Source organism: Mytilus edulis, unplaced genomic scaffold, assembly GCF_963676685.1.
Source record: "Mytilus edulis unplaced genomic scaffold, xbMytEdul2.2 SCAFFOLD_1047, whole genome shotgun sequence".
NCBI lineage: Eukaryota > Metazoa > Mollusca > Bivalvia > Mytilida > Mytilidae > Mytilus > Mytilus edulis.
In genome coordinates this window covers 1-6541 of record NW_027267975.1, presented here as the reverse complement: position 1 = coordinate 6541, position 6541 = coordinate 1, and the positions used below count along the sequence as shown (strand labels likewise).

Below are 6541 nucleotides of genomic sequence, written 5' to 3'. Positions count from 1 at the left end.
ATATCATTGAAAATAATTTATGGTAAAGTTTTATTTATTAACAACGTTGACCTTCGACACCCGGCTAGGAGTTGACATAGCAACAGTGACGTTAGGGCTACCTTTTCGAAAGAATGTAATCCCCGAAATCTATCGAAAGAAATGGAATTCAAGAGAAGATAACCCACTTCCAGGTTTTAGGAATTTTGATGCAAAATAGTCCCACTGCATAATATATTCGATTATTCAAACGATAACTATTTTATTCTTTTTAGTGAATTAATCTTCCCTGACATATTTTTATAGAATATAAACAATTAAACTTTATCATTTTAGTCCATGAAATAAAGGAGTAGCGGAAGAATCAGTGATGTCCACCTGTACTTTGATTGGTTAGTGTATTCCGCCATATTGGGAAGGTGGAGATAGAGTAAAGAGTAGTAGACTTCAAATTTCGATTATTTACAAATATTTAACCATGTCGGAAGTCGAAGATAAAAAGGAACGCGAGACACTAGTTCAAAAAGCTAAGTTAGCTGAACAAGCTGAAAGGTATGATGATATGGCCGAGGCCATGAAAAAAGTGGTCGAAAAGTTTAGGAAGTTGAACAACGAGGAGAGGAATCTACTTTCCGTTGCCTACAAAAATGTTGTTGGTGCCCGGCGGTCATCATGGAGAGTAATTTCAAGTATAGAATCTAAGACTGATGGCACAGAAAAGAAACAGCAATTGGCTAAAGATTACAAAAACAAAGTAACAACCGAACTCCAAGAAATTTGCAAAGACGTTCTGGTGAGTGAAAGTTGACGGATGTTTCTTGTTGTGTCGTTTTGCGTGCAGTTTTCATTGCATGTTTATTTTTATGTGTTTTCTTTAAGTTATAGATGTTATATATCAAAGAAAATATATTCTACACCCGATCGCAATACACAGATTCAGATAGCATCGTTTTTGCATGTGCAGGAAGACGAGAATTTGGATCATCATAAAATTGGCATGTGTTTGTATATTCATCCGCGTCATTGATAAAAATGTAAAAATTTTGCATGAGTCATGAGCTCATCATCTCCTCTGCAGTATTATTGCAGATCTAGACACTCCGTGGACATCTTGAATGCAGTATGCAATGATTTATCTTATTGTTCACAGAATCAACAGCTTGGCAGCACTGATTATATAATGGAGCACTCTGCATAAATTATGCAAAAATGACAAACCTGTGTGATTTTCCACTATGAAGTACTAGTATCCATATTAAAATTGCCAGCAGTTTTTAAATGCATTATTCTTGGCTTGCATTTATATGAAGTCTGTAGGTGTATGCAACTTAAGACGTTATACATGTAGTTAAATGCATAAAAAATAAAAGAAGGTTCTTGTACCAAAGGATTTTAAAAGGCTTAATGCACTATATATATATTTCTGAGTGTGCACTTCGTACAAATACATGAGATAATAGCTTGAATCGTTCAAAATTTGGGATAGGTCTCATTTTTCCTAAGCTGTATTTTTAAATTGCTAGTATTAATGTTTCCCTATGTATACAAACTGAAAGTACAAGAGAAAAAACAATATATAACCAGGTCTATTATTTAAATACAACCTTGATGTGCATGATGGAAGTATTTTTACAACAATCAATTAGTCAATATATCTACAGACTCACTCCATTCTGTAACAGTAACAAGACAGTTATAAATGTTCTGCTCTTTGATGATGGATGTTGTCTCTGCTACACATTCCTTGTTTTTCCATTCTCAATTGTATTTGTATAGAAGATGAAAAGTTGTGTTTATTCCTATTGTTCATTTAATTTTAGACAGCATATTGCCATATAATATGTACATGTACATTGTGAAAAGGATCTGAATGGAAAGAATAAGGAAGCCGAGACAAGGGGTGTTTTTCAATTATAACTTGATTATAATAAAAACTTACTTCCCCTAAGGTCATGGTCTACTGATCATGAGTTTGAAATAATAAGCAATTTTTTAATGTTAACTTTTCTGTTTGAGTCAATTTCGTAGGAACTAGATCAAAAGTAGATATTTTCTAAAAGGTTGCATTACTATCAGTATCAGAACAAAAAATTCCGCCGACTAACTCATCTCTGGTCATGATCTATGGACTTTATATTGTCAGGTCTTGACTTGTCTTGTACAAATGCACATGGTATGGATGCAAGTTAATAGACCTTCGCTCTCTCAACTGTTTCTTCAGGCTACACCAAAAACTTTTTTCAACTACTAGTCCAAGACTAATATCCTAAACATTTTTATTATAGAGCAAACAGTCCAAAGGACATTTTACTTGTCTTAGCCATCGACTAGTGGCTAATCGTGCAGACTGCTGTTTGGTATATTTTTACCTGCATTGCCTAATCAAAGCCAACAACTTGATACAAATTAAAAAAAAAGGCCCTTCAACTGCACTTAAAATTAACCTTAAACCTTGCAAGTGTATAATTTGTTTTCAAATTCTTTTTGGCTTCTAAAAAGGACTGTATTATGATTTTAAATTTGGAATTTTAGAAGCCAAAAAGGAAAATGCATGAATTTTGGTATTCAGTTTGGCAGCTTTGTTAAGTAGAGTATGCACTTTTCACATCTGGTTGGGGGATTTGCTGCTGCAGCAGTTTGCATCAAAATCTTTTTCCAGTTCCCACTACCAAACTGAATACCAAAATTCCAACATTTTCCTTTAAAGACTTAATAAATTTTTGCAAACACATTTTATTTGTACTTACTGGTCTCAATAAAATTTTACTAGTCTAGGCATCAGACTACTGGTTATATGTAACTTATGGTAGAAGACATTTGAGCACTGGCTTTGCCAGGAAAGTGAAATTTCTTTAAAAAAAACTTATGCCTAAAAGGGAGAGTGATTTTCATTTTTTAAAAAGCTTTGTTTCAGTGAAGTTGACTTAATGTCAGTGTACATTTGTTACTGTAGATGCCAACAGTTTGCAGAATATTTTATTAAAGATTTAATTTTTGTTGTCACCAAAACAGTGAAACAAATATGAAATGTTTTGTTATCTATGCATTCAAATAGTCATATTTGTGTTATATTAAAGCTTGGTCTCCATAGAACTTACATTTTGTTTTACAAAATATTATGAGAAGAAATAATGGGTTTATAATTTTTGTGGACCCACCACAGCCAAGTGTGCAGTGTTGCCCTTGTCCATCTGTAGTTGGGTCTGTCCATTCCAAAATTAGTTTCTGTTCTATTTCTATTATGTGTGGTTCCAGTTACATCCTATTAAAAAGTAACTCAGTAGGTCGGCATTTTTTTAAATTTCTTTTGTAATATTTCTTTTTGGATTGTCAAAATCTGGAAAAAATCTGGTGTTCCCCTGATTTGATTCTGGTATTATACAAGCCCAAACCAGAAGTTCACCATTTTACATGTTTTGTTTGGAAAATAAACAGTCTGTTACATGTATGTTTGTAGTTCATTTGAATGCCTTCTGATATGAATTGTTGCATGTCAGTCTGCACGGTTAGCCACTAGTCCAATGCCCCAGACTAGTAAAATTTCCTTCGGACTAGCAAGTTTTTGCAAAACTTTGTTTGGCCAAATAAGAAAAATGTCAGAATATTGGTATTCGGACTAGTAGTTATAAAGTTTTTGGTGCAGACTGGCATGTTAACCTGATAACAGATACTAATGATGGAAATTCAGTTGATTGAAATCTATGAATTTAATTAATCAAATTCGCAATCTTCAAAAATGATCATTTGAAAAATTATTTTTAGAAATGAAAAAAAAGTTCTAGGGTCGGGGGGGGGGTTTCAACTAGGGTTGGTCGGGTACCTGGAACCAAGCATGAAATTTTATTTGGCCTAACCCAACCAAATATTATGTCACTTATAAACAACACTTATTTCAACAAAACACAGTTCAAGTGTGAATCAGGGTGGCATCACATTTACTGTTCTAGAACATGTAGAGTTATGCCCCTGTACAATTTCATTATTGTTAAATGTACATAATGTACTTTAACTTATAGTATACATGAACAATTATCTACCATCGCCTTAGGTTAACATCCAATTGTTAACACTGCAGGCTTGTCCTCCGAACGACATCCCTACTTTGGGAAATTTTCTACTTATGCAACACACTGTTGTCAACATTTAAGTAGATATTCACTTTTAAATCTTCATTTTTTACAGCATCTGCTTGATGAACATTTATTAAAAGAAGCTACTGAAGATACAGATAGTGGAAATGAAAGCAAAGTGTTCTATTTAAAAATGAAGGGAGATTACTACCGATATCTGGCAGAGGTTACAGATGAGGATGGGGCTGAGGGTAAACAAGGTAAATACATTGTGCTCAAATGATCTATTGATCTCCTCGTAAAGGGAGATTACTACCGATATCTGGCAGAGGTTACAGACGAGGATGGGGCTGAGGGTAAACAAGGTAAATACATTGTACTCAAATGATCTATTGATCTCCTCATAAAGGGAGATTACTAGCGATATCTGGCAGAGGTTGCAGATGAGGATGGGGCTGAGGGTAAACAAGGTAAATAATGATGTTGAAATCTACAAAGTCTCATCATTCGAGGCTAAGTGGTCTAAGTAGTTCTTAAACTGAAATCATAAGCCAGTCAACACTGAGGTTTGTGAGTTCTAGCCCACTCCTATGGGTTCACTCAACTCCAATCTTCATTGACTAGATTTGTGAGTTTTCCTATTGAAGGTCATTGTTTCTCTGGGCACTCCGGCTTTCTCAAATGAATAGTGGCCCTAAAACACCAATAAACCAGTCAGTCTCCCTAAAACACAAATAAACCAGTCAGTCTCATCATCTCCTCGACCCCATTTCTTAATACATGTACAATGCATTTGATATCAATCTTTACTTGTCAGTACTGGAAAGCTTTTCTCTTCCATCTAAAAAATAAAAAATAGTTAACAATAACATGACCAATATTACATTTAGATCTAATCCTTTGTTTGATCAAAAGATAAAAAAACAAAAACCAACACTCTAATGCTATATTAAACAAAACCATGTCTTCAGGTCACCATCTTGTTGACATGCTTTAGAATGTGTTTACCTAGCTAATCTTAAAAGGATGCATATTGAACCTAAAAATAAGAGAACACCTCTTGAAATAGGCTTAATTGTTTCAATTATTTATTTCCACACTGTAGAGGAGGGGCCATTTACATATATGTAGTTTGAACCTGTCCATCTGTAAGTTCCAAAGTTGGTTTCTGTTTGAATTCTCTAACTTCAATTTGCCTCAATCAAAGGTTATGAAACTTATACAAATGCTTATTACCAGAAAAGAAGTCACTTAACAGTTTTAGAGATATGCCTCTATACAAATGGAAAAATTGCTGAATTTTTCATTTCCGCTCACTACTTAAGTTTGCCTCAACCAAATGTTATGAAACTTGTGCATATTACTTATATCAACAAAACTCAGATCAAGTACAAATTTGAGAAGCAACACTTTTACCTTTCTTCAGGTTATGTCCCTCTATAAATTTATATGATATGCAAGAGGGGGCATCATCTGTGTCCAATGGACGCATTCCCTATTTATTTTTAGATGTAACTGGAACCACACATTCAATTTCATTTGGCCAAACATGGTGCTTTCGTTTGTTGAAAACTTGGTCAAACTGAAATAAAGTTACATATTTTACTGAAATTTATACAGAATGCTTATTACCAAAAAAAACACCTTTAACCATACTAGAGTTATGTCCCTTTACAATTTATCGTATCCATTCTCTAACTTTAGTTTGCCTCAAACCAAAATTAAATGTTATGAAACTTGTACACAATACTTATTACCATACACTTCAGATCAAGATTCAAGTACAAATTTAGGAAGCATCACTTATACTGTTCTTCAGTTACAAGTTATGTCCCTTTTTAGCTTTGTATTATGTGCAAATGAGGGCCTCATCTGTCTGTGTCTGTTTGTACCAGGCTTGAATTGAAATGAAATGTTTTTAGGTAGAGCAGTTCAATTTAATAGTAGTGTTTTTGTTAATTTTACTCATTGTTGAAGGCTGTACAGGGAAGTTGTTTGTTTTTTAATGTCATTTGGTAGCAAGTGGGGAGTGGTCTCATTGACAATCATATCACATATTCTTATCTTTATACTGAAGCAGAATACAGTATACACATGATACAAGTCTCAAATGAAAGTCAGTAAAAATCTAAAACTCTTGTTAAAGTACACATTGAACTTATCATGCTTGTTAATAGAACATATAAATGCTGACTATCGTTATAATAATTTTAACATTTTATCTCTTTTCAGAGGTTATGGAAAAGTCCAACAAAGCTTATAAAGAAGCATATGAACAAGCTTTAAACATATGCCACCTACACATCCTATAAGATTAGGCTTGGCTCTCAACTTCTCTGTATTCTATTATGAAATAATGAATAAACCTGAAGAAGCTTGTAAATTAGCTAAATCTGTAAGTATTGTCTAAGATTCATATCATTTTGTAAGTACCATGTATTCTTCAGATTATGGATAATGTATAATAGCAAATTAGTGAAAATTAAATGTGG

The 6541-nt window shown here is 33.5% G+C and overlaps 1 pseudogene; it reads left to right on the top strand.

The window, feature by feature from the left end:
• Nucleotides 1–390: 390 nt before the first annotated feature.
• On the top strand, nt 391–6467 carry LOC139506463 (14-3-3-like protein 1; annotated as a pseudogene).
• Nucleotides 6468–6541: the final 74 nt, after the last annotated feature.